This window comes from Rutidosis leptorrhynchoides, chromosome 3 (assembly GCF_046630445.1).
Source record: "Rutidosis leptorrhynchoides isolate AG116_Rl617_1_P2 chromosome 3, CSIRO_AGI_Rlap_v1, whole genome shotgun sequence".
NCBI classification, from domain to species: Eukaryota; Viridiplantae; Streptophyta; class Magnoliopsida; order Asterales; family Asteraceae; genus Rutidosis; species Rutidosis leptorrhynchoides.
This window is the reverse complement of record NC_092335.1, coordinates 674,120,043-674,138,524: the sequence shown is the minus strand read 5'-3', so window position 1 is coordinate 674,138,524 and position 18,482 is coordinate 674,120,043. Positions and strand designations below refer to the sequence as shown.

The following is an 18,482-nucleotide window of genomic DNA, read 5'->3' as shown; positions in this document are numbered from 1 at the left end:
ATCTTGAAAAAGAAAAGGAGAGTAATACACAAAATTTAAGAATTCCCCTGATTAAAATATGATGCGAAAAATGTTGATAAAGAAAAGGAAAATCATAAACAAATTAAAGGAGACTGATTTCACGTTTAGATCCTTGCAAATCTTTAAATAATACGAAAATCAATAATTAAAAATAAGAAACAAATCAAAAATTAAAAACACCCACATATTTTGCTAAAAAATGCATGTCTCAAAATACCACAGTTTGTACCATTAGCTATGGCAATTTTCTATGTTCAAAAATACCACGACAGCTAACGGCGATTTGCTGTGTTACTGGCGGCCAGTAGCGGCTAACAGCTACACCAGAAAGGGTGGCGCGTGGCGGTGTGTTTGGTGACGGTTGTCAGATAAACTAGTACTCTCAGGTTCGAAAAAGTGCATGAACTTATTGGTGTAGGTGGTGACATCTAAATCGCTAGATCCAAAAGCAAATTGCGTTTAAATTTTTGGGGTTGTTTTTGAGGGTGAAATAAAAAGCTAGTTGCAGAGATATTATAGGAGAGAGAAGAAGAAATTTTTATTTATTTAATTTTGGCTTGATCCCCACCAATTTAATATCGAATACTCCGTAAGATTATGTAGATGAAAGAAGTATAGCAAAATAGATTATTCCATTTATTTAATACAGGGGTACTTTAGGTAGTTACCTATAATTGTGGTGGAACAATAAAAAAAATGAGTGTGGAAATATCAATTCCCCCTTAATTTTTATATCATCTTCATAATCTTGGTCTTGATTTGTTTGATTACCAAATTATCCCTCTTCCTCTTAAGAAAAAAAAATTTCGGACGAATTTCAAACGCTTCTATACTGTCCATCAACAACACCTACACTAAATTAGGGTTCCATAATCTCAGATTCATATCGATAATGATGATTCCTGGCGAAATACAAAGGATTATACAAAGCAGACGCAGATCATTCCTTAAAAATCAATCGATGATGAACAAATCGCGATATACCATACGGATATCAGCGAAAAAAATTCCACAGAAGAAAAAACACGATAGCATATCTGTGATTAGCTAATCGAACTTTGTGAGAGTGGCAAAATACAATGGTAAATCTTCTTAATTTCAGTTTCATTATGAATCGATTAGGGTTCTTATGGTGCAATCGATTTGATTATCGTCTATTATACTAACGCTGGCTATTAAAATTTGGGCATTTTGAAGTTTTAAAGCTCAATAGTTTTTTGTATAAGAATGAAATTTTGCAGGTTTGCTGATTTTTGTTAGTTGCCGCCAATTGAAACTTATTTTAAGTCATCTCTATCGATTAATAGGTATATTGTTTAAGTACATTTGTTAATTTTGTGTGTGTTGAACTATTTTTATGTTCTTTGCGCCTTTATTTAGTATAATAATGTTGTTGTTTTAGGTGACCTAACTGCGGTTCGATTATAGATTCTGTAAAGGTATGCACATTTTTTCATGTATTATAATTTTATTGAGGTCATTTGGACAGACATATGAGTTAGATGAAATTGGACCAAATGCAATGAGTGAAGCAATGAATGTTGCTAACATGTCTAAACAAGTGTTGACATCTCATATGGTCATATAAGTTCATCGTTTGTTGTTGCACGCTTGGTTGAGGAATCTAATTTACCTACAGCTGGTAACTTATTTTTTTCGTTTTATTATTTATCATGTTAACTTCAGTTCATTTAGGTTAATTTTATTTACATTGGGTTTTATAGATGATGTTGAAATTGTGACGTGTTAACTGTATTCCTGGATCCAGCGGTTTAACAGACGATGAAGGTACATACTTTTTACTCTCTTTGATTGTTTTTGTAGCTCTTATAGAGATGGTAATATGGGCGGGTCTGGTAGGTTAAACCGCTGTTCAATATAGGTTTAATGATTTACTTCGTAATTGTTAAGAGTTGGAAATGAACCAAAAATATATAGGCATTGATAAAGAAACATTTTGAATGAAGACTATATTCATGAATTTCTTATTTATAGTTTATATTTTTATCAACTTTAGATAACTCAAAGGAAACATTAACAGCTTCGGGAGCCACTTTACTGAAAAGGGTATACCATGCTAGCGGATCACAGCCTTCTCATTTGGAAGCAATTATAGCAGTGTCAATCCAGGTTCTCTTAATGAGATGAGCAAAGAAAGACAAACTACTTCTGAAGCTAGACCAAAAGAAGGTGACGTATTCACTATTAATATGATGACCATGAGTTGAATTGAGGTCAAATATGATACAAGAATACAATACGTTTTGTAATTTATTCAGTGTTTATAATATGTTTATACTGATAATTTTTACTCATTGGTAAGTAAATGGGTCGAAATCTCCATCTTAAAGCGTGTATCAAGTCAGCTTAAAGATGCAGTCTTTCTTGAAAACAATGACTTTGTATTATAGCCATGACTTCTAATAGCACACATTAATATTTAGAGGCAGTTCCGAGAGAGGGATACAGCCCCAAAAGCACCACCAGCAACTTAAAGGTTGTTGCAAAGCTTCCAGTTATCACTATGATAGATGAGATCTTGGCTACGCTAAGTGCAAATGCCGAATGTGTCATTTTTAAGGAGAATTTATTGGTAAATGATAATATGCAATAAGAGATTCTATGCAAACACAAGTTTCATCATCATTGCCTCAAACCATGGCTGGTAATTTTCCTTAACCTCATGTGTTTCTTTCGTACATGATGTTTGTATATGTTTTAAATTGATTAAGTCTGCCATCAATGACTACTGTGATGAATCAAATGTTTAAGTGGTCATTAGTATTGGGTCATTATTGATTTTTTGAAATAAGATTACACTATTTGTATATTTTTTTGTGCACTTATCATAATTTATTTACAATCTAGAATTGATGTTTTTTAACATGCATGTAATGGTTTATTCTTGGAGTGCTTCTTATGTTAAAGCTTTTAGAGGCTCGGTAGTCTAATGAGGACATTTTGTGGTATACTCAACCCTAATTATTAAACAGGTCTCCATCTTTTCAATTACAGCAGTTTTATGTATTCATGATTACTTTTTTTTTTTATCAGCATCTATTCTAACCTATTGATATTGATTTATATGATAATCATGGATTATAGAATGATCATGATTAAAGATGTTAAACCAACCGTTGTTAAGTTTGGACTGAAAGTGAAAGTTCTTTGCATCGAAGAACAAGATGGAAGTCGCCAATATGAAGCAGGGGAAAAAATATTCTCAATCATAGTATCAGATGAGGAGGTACTTTCAAATACATTTTATACGTTCATATTCAATAGTGACCCTGTAACTGTTCGAAACATGGTATGTTATGTCAAATAGTGTTTCTTTAAATTAATTATATTTGTACTTATCGATCGATAACATTTAATATTATATTTGTTGCAAAAATTGTTGCAATCGTTTCAACGGTTTTATTGATTTGTTTGACTTGGTTCATTCAAGAATTGATAATTTCTTTGGTGTATTTTTTTATCAATTAACTTACATGTGGTAAGTAGTTGGGTGTGCGTCACAAGTAGTATTTGTAAAATTGCTTTTGTTTGCTTTATTTATTCAAAATTACAACTTGTGCAGATTTGATCCTTTTTTCCAAAGATAAGAACTTTACAAGAGAATGGACCTGTTACTCTAATTTGTAAAGGTGTGCCTTAGGAGACTAAGGTATATGTAGGTCTAATCAACTAAGAAAATTCTACCTAAATTGACCCGTTTTCACGTTAATGGGCTGATAAGAGGTTAGTTTTGTTATCTTTTTATGATGTAAGATGTATATGATATGTATGATAATTTGTGTGATTGAACAAAAAAAAGATTATATAAACCGTAACTAAATTTGAAAAGTTAATGTATTTTAGGAGGAGGAATATTGAAGGATGTGAATGTGAGATCATGTGCCCCAGTTGGTGATAATAAAATACAGATTGGAGTCATAAAAGCTTACAAGCATTAGTGAGAGGATTCCTTGGTCATGCTCAAACTCGGAATTCAATTGGAAGTGGTGTCGCGCTCCATCAAGATGGGTCAAATTAGAATTTGAATACATGATTGCTGCTATTTCTCTGCGGACATTCGACAATCAGAAGAGTGATGTTTGGAAATGTATACTTGGTAGAGATTGTTTGTATAGTTGCAAAGAGATGGCACAAAAGCTGGATGAACAGATTTTGGCGATCAGCAACAACTCAAATCGCTTACCAATCCAAGCTTCTACTTAACATTATTAATTACAGAATAGGGGTTGGCTAAATTGGGTTATCAATAGTGTAAGTGAAATTTCAAATGGGTTATATTCTAAATTTCAAAGTGGTTGTTTCTTTTGTACGTATATTCATAATGTAAATATGCTCGTGATTGTATAGACATGGATATGCCCATGTAATGTTGTATATGCTATATGCTATATGGTTTTAGTTAATGAAATTAGATGGCTTTTCACTAAAAAGAATGTTTTAAAATCGTTATGTATGTATCTATAACATCACATGTACTTTACTTTGATATTTACTAAAACACTAATTGTAGTTAAATGTGAATGATGTTGCTGGTATCGACTGAAGTCATATATATTCATGTCAAGACATTCAGCAAACCGATACATGAATATATAGTGTTTGCAACTCACAATGGTATCCGACTTGCCTTTGCTATCAAAGTAATTAAAATTTACGATCCTAAGAGTTTTCGTTTACAAATCATTTTATACCATATCTTACTGAAGTTTGAAGTTTGTTACATATATGAAATCTTGACTTGTGGTCTGACCCGATCATTTTACAACCTCTACCCTTACCTTTTACTGCAAATGTATGTGATGCTATTATTGGATACTGGGTTTGCGGTTCAAGAAATTGTTTCCACCTGCAAAGTTAAAAATTCTCCACGCAAATGCTTACAAATTGTCCACGCAAATTTTTTCACGGTTTTTTACACACCCGTGCAATAGGTCATCTAAAGAAGAAAGAACTAATCTTAGCCATCAAAAAAGATAATCTACACTTATCTAAACCATCCATTTTTCCTAAATTTGATTATGACATCATAATCCACTCCATGAATTGTTTGATTACCAAAACACCCTTGAAACACAAAACTAGCGGGATAACATGGGAAAATAAGGGACGTGCAAAATTGAATTCATTCACAACCATACGCAAAAACACCCTAATTTCCTCTCAAAAAACCCTAACTTCAAAATCCAATTGGAAACAAATTCAGAGCTATTAGATATCTTAATTATATCCTAGGCCACTATTAATCGTTTCCTTTCTTTTTTTTCATTTATGCTTTTATTTGTTTAGATTTTTTCTACAACTATACAACATTATTATATAATCTGGTCCATTACCGGCAACCTATCAAATAATAAAAAAATATCATTTTATGGTTAATTCGTACAATAAAAAAGTCCCGCGAATTCGCGGGCATTAAGCTAGTATTCATAATTACAACACAATTAAAATTAATAAATAAAATACTATACATTAATATTTGGCACTACAACTAATATTAATAATAGAAATGGTCATCAATTGTAATTGTGATAATAATTTAACTAAATATAAACTAGTGGAAAGTGGAAACCAACAATAAAGTTATTAGAAATGAATAAATTATATATAAGTTAATTATTGAAGTATATATTACTCCAACATTGAACGTGGCTAGTCATTTGCCATTAACTTTACATTAAATAAAGAAAGTAATATACAATTGAATTGTAATTGTAATTGAAAGTAGAGAAATAGCACTCGGTCGGTTGAGTGGGATTTGTAGGCCAACAATTATAAATTAAAAAAAAAGGAGATAGCAATAAGTCATATATATATATATATATATATATATATATATATATATATATATATATATATATATATATATATATATATATATATATATATATATATATATATATCCTCCATGAGTATCATTAGTTAGCACCCTCTTAGTTAAAACCAACTATATATACAGTTGAATCAAAAGTGATATGCACCAACTTGATAACCATTTTATTTACTACAACCCAACAAAATAAAGACAAAGAAATAAGGTGAAGGTACAGAATTCAAAGGAGACTACAAAATTTTACGGGTCTATTTACGATTCACATACGCCTATCGGAGGTAACTACTAATCAAAGCTCTTGTTATTATATTAAAACTTAGTTATATTAATTTCTTAATCTACTTATTCAACTTACGAGTTAGAGTGATTACATATCACATAAAATATTATATTTATGAAATGATAAGATTTTGACTACGAATAAGTATTTCTTTTTATATAGATCTTAAAATTAAATAGTCATATTAGTCATATGTTTAGAAATGGAGTATTTTAAACCTATGTGGGTTATGGGGCTAAACAAATCAAATTATGACCAGAACTGAATATAGAAAATGGTATGTGTGTTTGAACGGAAGAAGGGTTTAACCCCGTCTCTCGGTTAACCCTATAAATATCTGTATTATTAGTTTATTACCAATACAAGATAATACGTATATATGTGTAGTCGGTATATATGAAATGCCGAACCTTAAACTACAACAAATAACCCTACAAAAGAGTATTAGTTCTACAAGTTGCACGTGAAAAATTAATAATAATAATAATAATAATAATAATAATAATAATAATAATAATAATAATAATAATAATAATAATAATAATAATAATAATAATAATAATAATAATTTGGGTGAATGACTAAAATATGGTGACTTAATACATAATCTATAATAGAACCTAATTAGTTAATTAGTGACTTAATACATAATCTGTATGAACCCAATGTAGAACCTAATTGCTTTTAATACATCATTAGGCTAAGAAAAGACAAAGATAAAAGGATTAAAACTAATGAAACGTAAAACTTTAGATTTTGACAAAATAAGAATTAGGAGATTAGAGTTAAGATTCTAAAGTTAGTTAAATTATTGATTATGTAGACTTTTGAGGATTTTGGAGTATTCTTTTGATCTTGCGAGCTTTATACGCCTATCCAGGTACGGATGTCTGTACTTTCTTTCAGCGTTATCTCAATCGTGATTATCTTGTTATCTCTTTCATTCGTCCATGCTTGCATGTTCAGATTTTATATATAATTAGGGTTGAACTATTTGTTGAGCTAAACTGTATTTGAGTTAAACTATCTTTTGATCTAAACTATCTATTTGAGTTGAACTGAGAAATTGATATTTTATATTTTGTGATAACTTTTGGGAAAACCTTTTTGTGGAAAATAATTTTTAGAAACTTCGCTAGATCTGATTTTGGAGAAACTTTGGAGAAAAATATGTGCATAAGAAATGATTTTGAGAAAGTTTGAAAGACCTGAACTTTTGTAATAGCGAGAAATGATACTATGAAATTTTGCGAGACCTGAATTATTGTGAATACTTTTAAGAAAATATTTGTGGGACAAATGATTTACGAGAACTTTGATCAAAATGGTTTTTGAGAAAACCTTTATGTGAAACTAATTGATTTTTGGAAAACTTTGTGAACTTATTATTCAAGCGCTATTGATTCATTTGATTAGGTTCCATATGTACGGTACATAGTTTTGGTGTTGGTTGGTATGTTCACTGTACTATCATAGAACCCTAGTTTGTAGACAGGAGATAGGTATACCGAGTCAACTTCCTGTGAAGATTACCACAGGGTGGTCATTGTGGTACCAATGACTTCGCACTTACCATGACTGTGTGATTCGTCACGGCGTCTCCATTCTGTTATTGCTCGTAGGAGAGCGTTCTGTTATGATATGTGATTATTGCTCGCGGGAGAGCATTTTGATTTATTGTGGAGGCGTATGGATGCATCCTAGGCTATGATATGTTATGATATGATTATGTAGACGGTCGTGTGATGTAGTGCCATACACACCTTCCGATTAGGGTGACACCTAGAATCGCGACCAGTGTGTGATTGTGATATGTGATACATGATGTGCGATACTGATATTCTGACACCGGTGTGTGCGATACTGATATTCTGGCACCGGTGTGTGCGATTTTGATATTCTGTTCTGTTAGGTGTACTCGATATGGACTGACCCTTCTTTACTCTGACCCTTATTTTTGTACTCTGGTGTTGTGGTTGTATTCGACAGAGATTTTGAAATTAAAGTATAAATTATTTATATTCCTTTCACTCTTATCGTGCTAAAATGAAAGTGTTATTATTTTATTTATATATGTCATCATCTGCGCACTGAGCAATTAGCTCAGCCGCATTTTCTTCTCCTGCGGCAGGTATTCATGGAAATCTGGGATGAGTGTGAGAGCTTTCAAAGTTGAAGATGCCTTAGAGACCTACATTTACTTATTAGTTGAACTTATATCAGGTTAAACGAATCTAATATTTTTTTAAAAAGATAATATGTACGGTTAATAATCATTTCAAGACATTAATATTTTAACAAATGTGACCTCATGTTCCTCGTTCGGAATTGGGGTGTTACACTAACACTTGGCCCAGTTTCTACCACATGCTTGGTCCATGTTGGACAACAACATGGGATCGTATAAGCATTTATTCTAGATGATTAAAACACATGGGATTGTTCAAGTAGTACGAAAATGAAAGCGTTACGGTATATATTTGATTTCTGAATTTGTAATCAACAAGGAGAATTAAGCTTTAGACTTATGTTTGTTGTTTAGTTTGTAATTTGGTTTTGTTCACCTTTTTTATAAACCAATACAGCTATCTATTTGATTGTTGATGAGTCTAAATGGGACCCTTTTGTATAATTCATCAAAATAATCTCATTTGTGGAAATGGCCATAGGCAAAACCAAGGGCTACCAACTTTGATATCCGGCTATCAATAAACTTAGACACCACACGATTAATCAAACTTATAATCTTTAGTGATGAAAAATAAACATTCGTCCCACATCGGCTACAAATAAAAGTGATGGAAAATATTTAAAAGTTATCTTGACTTTTCTAGTCGCCGAGTTTAGTAACGTTGACATGTGATCCAAGTGGAGCCATTAAAGTTATTGAAGGGTAAGAATGTAGCCCATAACGTTAGTGTAAAGCTCAAATCATGTGGGCTTAGCACATTTAATTCATCATGTCTTAGACGACGTGCTCTTCCTCTAGGTTAAGTTGGTCCCTTCTAATCCTGACAATAACTTTTTATATTTACGATCTATAATTAAATAATACTATTTATATTTATTTTATGATATTATAAGGCTTGCTTTTAGAAAAACAATAACTCTCTATTTTTATGATTTAAAATTCGATAATACTTTATACTCTATATTTTATGAACTAAAATATATAAGGCTTTCTATTTAAATTTAATGGGATATTCTAACAGTTTGTGTTTTTTTTTAAGTTCCAAATGATTTAAAACATTTTATGTAACTACTTACAAATTTATAAAATTAACAAAGCTACCTTTAAATATGTATGGAAGGTTTATTAACACAAAATTAAAGTGACTTTTTAGTTATATCTAATTATCCGATTCCCTTTGTGAGCCGACTAATCTCAGGGTGACTACCCGATTTAATTGCAATCCGAAAGTATCACGGAGTCATGATTTAATTTTTCAGTTTTTTTGGATTAGAACTCTTGTGCCTTTTTAAGTAGGGTAGACCTAACCACTCTACCACCACCTCGTGGTTAAGATAAAGTATTTTTTGTATTTTTGCTAAATTAACATGCACTACAGCTGAATATAAAGAAGTAATATTGTGTCTTAAAACTTCATCTTTGTAACTTTGTATACTAATCTATCTATCTATAGTAATTGAGTCCTAGAATCATATGTATGGTGTATTAAATACGGCTAACTCAATAAAATTTACCCATGTAATTTAATATACGGGTAAAAAAGTTAAAAATTATTATGGTAAAAAGTAAAAAAATAAAGGTCATATTAAATAAAAACGTCATAAATAAATTTTAAGTAATTAAAGATCAATAAATATAAAAACTTTTCATATTCTAAGTAACGTAAGTTATTTTTTTAGCCTATAAATATGTCATTTCCATTCCATTTTTTTCCTATGAATCATACAAAATACCAGACCATATTACTAATGTTGTATTCTCGATTTTTTTTAAGATGGAAAGAAGAAGAAATAATATATAAATTATTATATTAGATATATATATATATATATATATATATATATATATATATATATATATATATATATATATATATATATAGGGTGAGGATCCATGGAGAACCAAAGATGGTAGAGAACCATCGACTAACCTTCAGACTTGCGTGCAGATTGACTTTTTTTTTTGCAGTTTTTTTTTTTTTTTTTTTTTTTTTTTTTTTGCAGATTGACTTTTTTTCTGTGCAGATTGAGAAAAAAAATTTGCAGTTTTTTTTTTGTGTAGATTGACTTTTTTTTTGTGCAGATTGACTTTTTTTTTTGCAGATTGACTTTTTTTCTGTGCAGATTGACTTTTTTTTATGCAGATTGACTGTTTTTTTGTACATATTGACTTTTTTTTTTGTGCAGATTGATTTTTTTTGCAGATTGACTTTTTTTGTGTGCAGATTGCTGTTTTTTTTGCAGTTTTTGTTGTTGTGCATATTGACTTTTTTTTTGCAGATTGACTTTTTTGTGTGTAGATTAACTTTTTTTGTGTGCAGATTGACTTTTTTGTGTGCAGATTGTTTTTTTTGTGTGCAGATTGACTGTTTTTTTGTAGTTTTTTTTGCAGATTGATTTTTTTTTGCAGATTGACTTTTTTGTGTGCAGATTGGATGTTTTTTTTGCAGTTTTTTTTTGCAGATTGACTTTTTTTGTGCAGATTGACTGTTTTTTTTGCAGCTTTTTTTTGTGTGTAGATTGACAATTTTTTTTATGATTGAATTTTTTTTTCACAAGCTAAAACTCAACATGTCCATAAATTGAAGCTCAATCTCCACATAGATTGAAGTTCAATCTATGAGTTATATGGGTTCTCTACATACTCTAGTTCTCTAAGGATCCTTTCAATATATATATATATATATATATATATATATATATATATATAGGGGCAGGATCAATGGGGAAGTAACCAATCGGGGGGAAGCGGGGGGAAGCAAAAAAAAAAAAATTTTCGTTTTTTTGATTTTTTTTTTCCGGCATCAAGATCACACGAAAATATGAACATTTAGAAGAGACACTTCGTGATGAATGTTATTATTTAGGCGGGAATACCATCGACAAAAATAACATTCAAGATAATATTGTTCGTGAAGAATATGAACGTTTTTCTTTTCTTCATGTTTTGTGAAGTAAAATTTAGCCCGATTTAGAGTTTAGGGTTTAGGGTTTAGGGTTTGGTGTTTTGGGTTTATTCCATAAACCCAAAACACCAAACCCTAAACCCTAAACCCTAAACTCTAAACCGTTCGTGTTAAAAACTCAATCTAAATCCTAAATCTAAACACTAAACCCTAAATTTCTAAACCCTGATATCTAAACCCTATAAACCCTAATATCTAAACCCCAATAGCTAAAACCTCAAAATACGCTCGAAAAACACGATAATTGTTATATATTACTTCTTCGAGCGTTTTCCCGCCAACATAAAAACATTTATCACAAAGTGTCTCTACTAAATGTTCATATTTTCATCTCATCTATAATGTTCGTGAACAAAGTTTTTTCAAAAAAAAAAAAAAAGTTTTTGCTTCCCCCCGAATGGTTACTTCCCTCTTGATCCTACCACTATATATATATATATATATATATATATTATATTATTAAACATTTTATGTTTGTTTGTTTTTGTAGGTGAAATGTCCCGTTCTTATTGATTAAAAACGTTCCATATTAATTGATTTCGTTGCGAGGTTTTGACCTCTATATGAGACGTTTTTCAAAGACTGCATTCATTTTTAAAACAAACCATAACCTTTATTTCATAAATAAAGGTTTAAAAAGCTTTACGTAGATTATCAAATAATGATAATCTAAAATATCCTGTTTACACACGACCATTACATAATGGTTTACAATACAAATATGATACATCGAAATCAGTTTCTTGAATGCAGTTTTTACACAATATCATACAAACATGGACTCCAAATCTTATCCTTATTTTAGTATGCAACAGCGGAAGCTCTTAATATTCACCTGAGAATAAACATGCTTTAAACGTCAACAAAAATGTTGGTGAGTTATAGGTTTAACCTATATATATCAAATCGTAACAATAGACCACAAGATTTCATATTTCAATACACATCCCATACATAGAGATAAAAATCATTCATATGGTGAACACCTGGTAACCGACATTAACAAGATGCATATATAAGAATATCCCCATCATTCCGGGACACCCTTAGGATATGATATAAATTTCGAAGTACTAAAGCATCCGGTACTTTGGATGGGGTTTGTTAGGCCCAATAGATCTATCTTTAGGATTCGCGTCAATTAGGGTGTCTGTTCCCTAATTCTTAGATTACCATACTTAATAAAAAGGGGCATATTCGATTTCGATAATTCAACCATAGAATGTAGTTTCACGTACTTGTGTCTATTTTGTAAATCATTTATAAAACCTGCATGTATTCTCATCACAAAAATATTAGATTTTAAAAGTGGGACTATAACTCACTTTCACAGATTTTTACTTCGTCGAGAAGTAAGACTTGGCCACTGTTGATTCACGAACCTATAACAATATATACATATATATTAAAGTATGTTCAAAATATATTTACAACACTTTTAATATATTTTGATGTTTTAAGTTTATTAAGTCAGCTGTCCTCGTTAATAACCTACAACTAGTTGTCCACAGTTAGATGTACAGAAATAAATCGATAAATATTATATTGAATCAATCCACGACCCAGTGTATACGTATCTCAGTATTGATCACAACTCAAACTATATATATTTTGGAATCAACCTCAACCCTGTATAGCTAACTCCAACATTCACATATAGAGTGTCTATGGTTGTTCCGAAATATATATAGATGTGTCGACATGATAGGTCGAAACATTGTATACGTGTCTATGGTATCTCAAGATTACATAATATACAATACAAGTTGATTAAGTTATGGTTGGAATAGATTTGTTACCAATTTTCACGTAGCTAAAATGAGAAAAATTATCCAATCTTGTTTTACCCATAACTTCTTCATTTTAAATCCCTTTTGAGTGAATCAAATTGCTATGGTTTCATATTGAACTCTATTTTATGAATCTAAAAAGAAAAAGTATAGGTTTATAATTGGAAAAATAAGTTACAAGTCGTTTTTGTAAAGGTAGTCATTTCAGTCGAAAGAACGACGTCTAGATGACCATTTTAGAAAACATACTTCCACTTTGAGTTTAACCATAATTTTTGGATATAGTTTCATGTTCATAATAAAAATCATTTTATCATAATTACAACTTTTAAATCAAAGTTTATCATAGTTTTTAATTAACTAACCCAAAACAGCCCGCGGTGTTACTACGACGGCGTAAATCCGGTTTTTACGGTGTTTTTCGTGTTTCCAGGTTTTAAATCATTAAGTTAGCATATCATATAGATATAGAACATGTGTTTAGTTAATTTTAAAAGTCAAGTTAGAAGGATTAACTTTTGTTTGCGAACAAGTTTAGAATTAACTAAACTATGTTCTAGTGATTACGAGTTTAAACCTTCGAATAAGATAGTTTTATATATATGAATCGAATGATGTTATGAACATCATTACTACCTCAAGTTTAGTAGGTAAACCTACTGGAAGTGACAAGAAATGATCTAGCTTCAAAGGATCTTGGATGGCTTGAAAGTTCTTGAAGTAGGATCATGACACAAAAACAAGTTCAAGTAAGATTTTTACTCGAATTAAGATAGTTTATAGTTATAGAAATTGAATCAAAGTTTGAATATGAATATTACCTTGAATAAGAAAGATAACCTACTGTATATAACAAAGGTTTCTTGATCTTAGATGATTACTTGGAATGGATTAGAAAGCTTGGAAGTAAATTAGTAAACTTGAAGGGATTTTTGAAGTGTTCTTGAAGTGTTCTTCCTATGATGATTATAGCTTGATTCTTGAAGTGATTTTTGATGAAGATGATGATTAACTACTGGAAAAATACGTTCATAATAGTGTGTGTGTGTTGAGAGAGAATTAGAAAGAGAATTGGAAGTGAAATGGAGTGAATGATGAGTGGTGAGTGGGGTTAAAAGGAGTTCTAGTTAGTTGACTAGCTCATGGTAGAAGTTAAAATTGATTAGTCATACATGACATAATCAATAGTGGAATCCCATGCTAGTTCCTATTGGTATATACCCATAGTAAGTACGTTTTGAAGTTGTGTATAATACGGGTAAGAATACGACTAGAATTCTTGATGAAAGAAAAGAATGGGAAAGTAACTGTAACCATTTTCATTAAGTATGAGTGTTTTGATATATGTCTTGAAGTCTTCCAAAAGTATTTTAATACATCTAAATACACTACATGTATATACATTTTAACTGAGTCGTTAAGTCATCGTTAGTCGTTACATGTAAGTGTTGTTTTGAAACCTTTAAGTTAACGATCTCAATTAATGTTGTTAACCCATTGTTTATTATATCTAATGAGATGTTAAATTATTATATTATCATGATATATTAATATATCTTAATATGATATATATACATTTAAATGTCGTTACAACGATAATCGTTACATATATGTCTCGTTTCGAAATCCCTAAGTTAGTAGTCTTGTTTATATGTATATAACTCATTGTTAATATACTTATGGAGATACTTACTTATCATAATCTCATGTTAACCATATGTATATCCATATATATATCGTCATGTCGTTTTTACAAGTTTTAACGTTCGTGAATCGCCGGTCAACTTGGGTGGTCAATTGTCTATATGAAACATATTTCAATTAATCAAGTCTTAACAAGTTTGATTGCTTAACTTGTTGGAAACATTTAATCATGTAAATATCAATCTAAATTAATATATATAAACATGGAAAAGTTCGGGTCACTACAGTACCTACCCGTTAAATAAATTTCGTCCCGAACTTTTAAGCTGTTGAAGGTGTTGACGAATCTTCTGGAAATAGATGCGGGTATTTCTTCTTCATCTGATCTTCACGCTCCCAGGTGAACTCGGGTCCTCTACGAGCATTCCATCGAACCTTAACAATTGGTATCTTATTTTGCTTAAGTCTTTTAACCTCACGATCCATTATTTCGACGGGTTCTTCGATGAATTGGAGTTTTTCGTTGATTTGGATTTCATCTAACGGAATAGTGAGATCTTCTTTAGCAAAACATTTCTTCAAATTCGAGACGTGGAAAGTGTTATGTACAGCCACGAGTTGTTGAGGTAACTCAAGTCGGTAAGCTACTGGTCCGACACGATCAATAATCTTGAATGGTCCAATATACCTTGGATTTAATTTCCCTCGTTTACCAAATCGAACAATGCCTTTCCAAGGTGCAACTTTAAGCATGACCATCTCTCCAATTTCAAATTCTATATCTTTTCTTTTAATGTCAGCGTAGCTCTTTTGTCAACTTTGGGCGGTTTTCAACCGTTGTTGAATTTGGATGATCTTCTCGATAGTTTCTTGTATAATCTCTGGACCCGTAATCTGTCTATCCCCCACTTCACTCCAACAAATCGGAGACCTGCACTTTCTACCATAAAGTGCTTCAAACGGCGCCATCTCAATGCTTGAATGGTAGCTGTTGTTGTAGGAAAATTCTGCTAACGGTAGATGTCGATCCCAACTGTTTCCGAAATCAATAACACATGTTCGTAGCATGTCTTCAAGCGTTTGTATCATCCTTTCGCTCTGCCCATCAGTTTGTGGATGATAGGCAGTACTCATGTCTAGACGAGTTCCTAATGCTTGTTGTAATGTCTGCCAAAATCTTGAAATAAATCTGCCATCCCTATCAGAGATAATAGAGATTGGTATTCCATGTCTGGAGACGACTTCCTTCAAATACAGTCGTGCTAACTTCTCCATCTTGTCATCTTCTCTTATTGGCAGGAAGTGTGCTGATTTGATGAGACGATCAACTATTACCCAAATAGTATCAAAACCACTTGCAGTCCTTGGCAATTTAGTGATGAAATCCATGGTAATGTTTTCCCATTTCCATTCTGGGATTTCGGGTTGTTGAATTAGACCTGATGGTTTCTGATGCTCAGCTTTGACCTTAGAACACGTCAAACATTCTCCTACGTATTTAGCAACATCGGCTTTCATACCCAGCCACCAAAAATGTTTCTTGAGATCCTTGTACATCTTCCCCGTTCCAGGATGTATTGAGTATCTGGTTTTATGAGCTTCTCTAAGTACCATTTCTCTCATATCTCCAAATTTTGGTACCCAAATCCTTTCAGCCCTATACCGGGTTCCGTCTTCCCGAATATTAAGATGCTGCTCCGATCCTTTGGGTATTTCATCCTTTAAATTTCCTTCTTTTAAAACTCCTTGTTGCGCCTCCTTTATTTGAGTAGTAAGGTTATTATGAATCATTATATTCATAGATTTTACTCGAATGGGTTCTCTGTCCTTCCTGCTCAAGGCATCGGCTACCACATTTACCTTCCCCGGGTGGTAACGAATCTCAAAGTCGTAATCATTCAATAATTCAATCCACCTACGCTGCCTCATATTCAGTTGTTTCTGATTAAATATGTGTTGAAGACTTTTGTGGTCGGTATATATAATACTTTTGACCCCATATAAGTAGTGCCTCCAAGTCTTTAATGCAAAAACAACCGCGCCTAATTCCAAATCATGCGTCGTATAATTTTGCTCGTGAATCTTCAATTGTCTAGACGCATAAGCAATCACCTTCGTTCGTTGCATTAATACACAACCGAGACCTTGCTTTGATGCATCACAATAAATCACAAAATCATCATTCCCTTCAGGCAATGACAATATAGGTGCCGTAGTTAGCTTTTTCTTCAATAACTGAAACGCTTTCTCTTGTTCATCCTTCCATTCAAATTTCTTCCCTTTATGCGTTAATGCAGTCAAGGGTTTTGCTATTCTGGAAAAGTCTTGGATGAACCTTCTGTAGTAACCAGCTAGTCCTAAAATCTGGCGTATGTGTTTCGGAGTTTTCGGGGTTTCCCACTTTTCAACAGTTTCTATCTTTGCCGGATCCACCTTAATACCTTTTTTGTTCACTATGTGACCGAGGAATTGAACTTCTTCCAACCAAAATGCACACTTTGAAAATTTAGCGTACAATTTTTCCTTCCTCAATACTTCTAACACCTTTCTCAAATGTTCACCGTGTTCTTGGTCATTCTTTGAGTAAATAAGTATGTCATCAATGAAAACAATGACAAACTTGTCAAGGTATGGTCCACACAATCGGTTCATAAGGTCCATGAACACAGCTGGTGCATTAGTTAAACCAAATGGCATGACCATAAACTCGTAATGGCCGTAACGTGTTCTGAAAGCAGTCTTTGGAATATCATCTTCTTTCACCCGCATTTGATGATACCCGGAACGTAAGTCAATCTTTGAATAAACAGACGAGCCTTGTAGTTGATCAAATAAGTCGTCGATTCTCGGTAGTGGGTAGCGGTTCTTGATGGTAAGTTTGTTCAACTCTCGGTAGTGGATACACAACCTGAATGTACCATCTTTCTTCTTGACAAACAAAACAGGAGCTCCCCACGGTGATGTGCTTGGTCGAATGAAACCATGCTCTACAAGTTCTTGTAATTGGCTTTGCAGTTCTTTCATCTCACTGGGTGCGAGTCTGTAAGGAGCACGAGCTATTGGTGCAGCTCCTGGTACAAGATCTATTTGAAATTCAACGGATCGATGTGGGGGTAATCCCGGTAATTCTTTCGGAAATACATCGGGAAATTCTTTTGCTACGAGAACATCATTGATGCTCTTTTCTTCAGTTTGTACTTTCTCGACGTGTGCTAGAACAGCATAGAAACCTTTTCTTATTAGTTTTTATGCCTTCAAATTACTAATAAGATGTAGCTTCGTGTTGCCCTTTTCTCCGTACACCATTAAGGGTTTTCCTTTTTCTCGTATAATGCGAATTGCATTTTTGTAACAAACGATCTCTGCTTTCACTTCTTTCAATCAGTCCATACCGATTATCACATCAAAACTCCCTAACTCTACTGGTATCAAGTCAATCTTAAATGTTTCGCTAACCAGTTTAATTTCTCGATTCCGACATATATTATCTGCTGAAATTAATTTACCATTTGCTAATTCGAGTAAAAATTTACTATCCAAAGGCGTCAATGGACAACTTAATTTAGCACAAAAATCTCTACTCATATAGCTTCTATCCGCACCCGAATCAAATAAAACGTAAGCAGATTTATTGTCAATAAGAAACGTACCCGTAACAAGCTCCGGGTCTTCCTGTGCCTCTGCCGCATTAATATTGAAAACTCTTCCGCAGCCTTGTCCATTCGTGTTCTCCTGGTTCG

The 18,482-nt window shown here is 32.2% G+C and overlaps 1 long non-coding RNA gene across 7 annotated transcripts; it reads left to right on the top strand.

Moving 5' to 3' along the window:
• Positions 1 to 808: 808 nt before the first annotated feature.
• Positions 809 to 4,390, top strand: LOC139899387 (uncharacterized). Of its 7 annotated transcripts, none has more exons than XR_011777457.1 (10): positions 809 to 1,103; positions 1,263 to 1,328; positions 1,424 to 1,663; positions 1,746 to 1,809; positions 2,039 to 2,211; positions 2,472 to 2,686; positions 2,950 to 3,014; positions 3,127 to 3,268; positions 3,605 to 3,765; positions 3,886 to 4,390. It is a non-coding gene; the product is annotated as an uncharacterized lncRNA (long non-coding RNA). The 7 variants fall into 7 exon arrangements; XR_011777456.1 differs by having other exon boundaries at positions 2,933 to 3,014; XR_011777458.1 differs by having other exon boundaries at positions 2,063 to 2,211; positions 2,472 to 3,014.
• Positions 4,391 to 18,482: the final 14,092 nt, after the last annotated feature.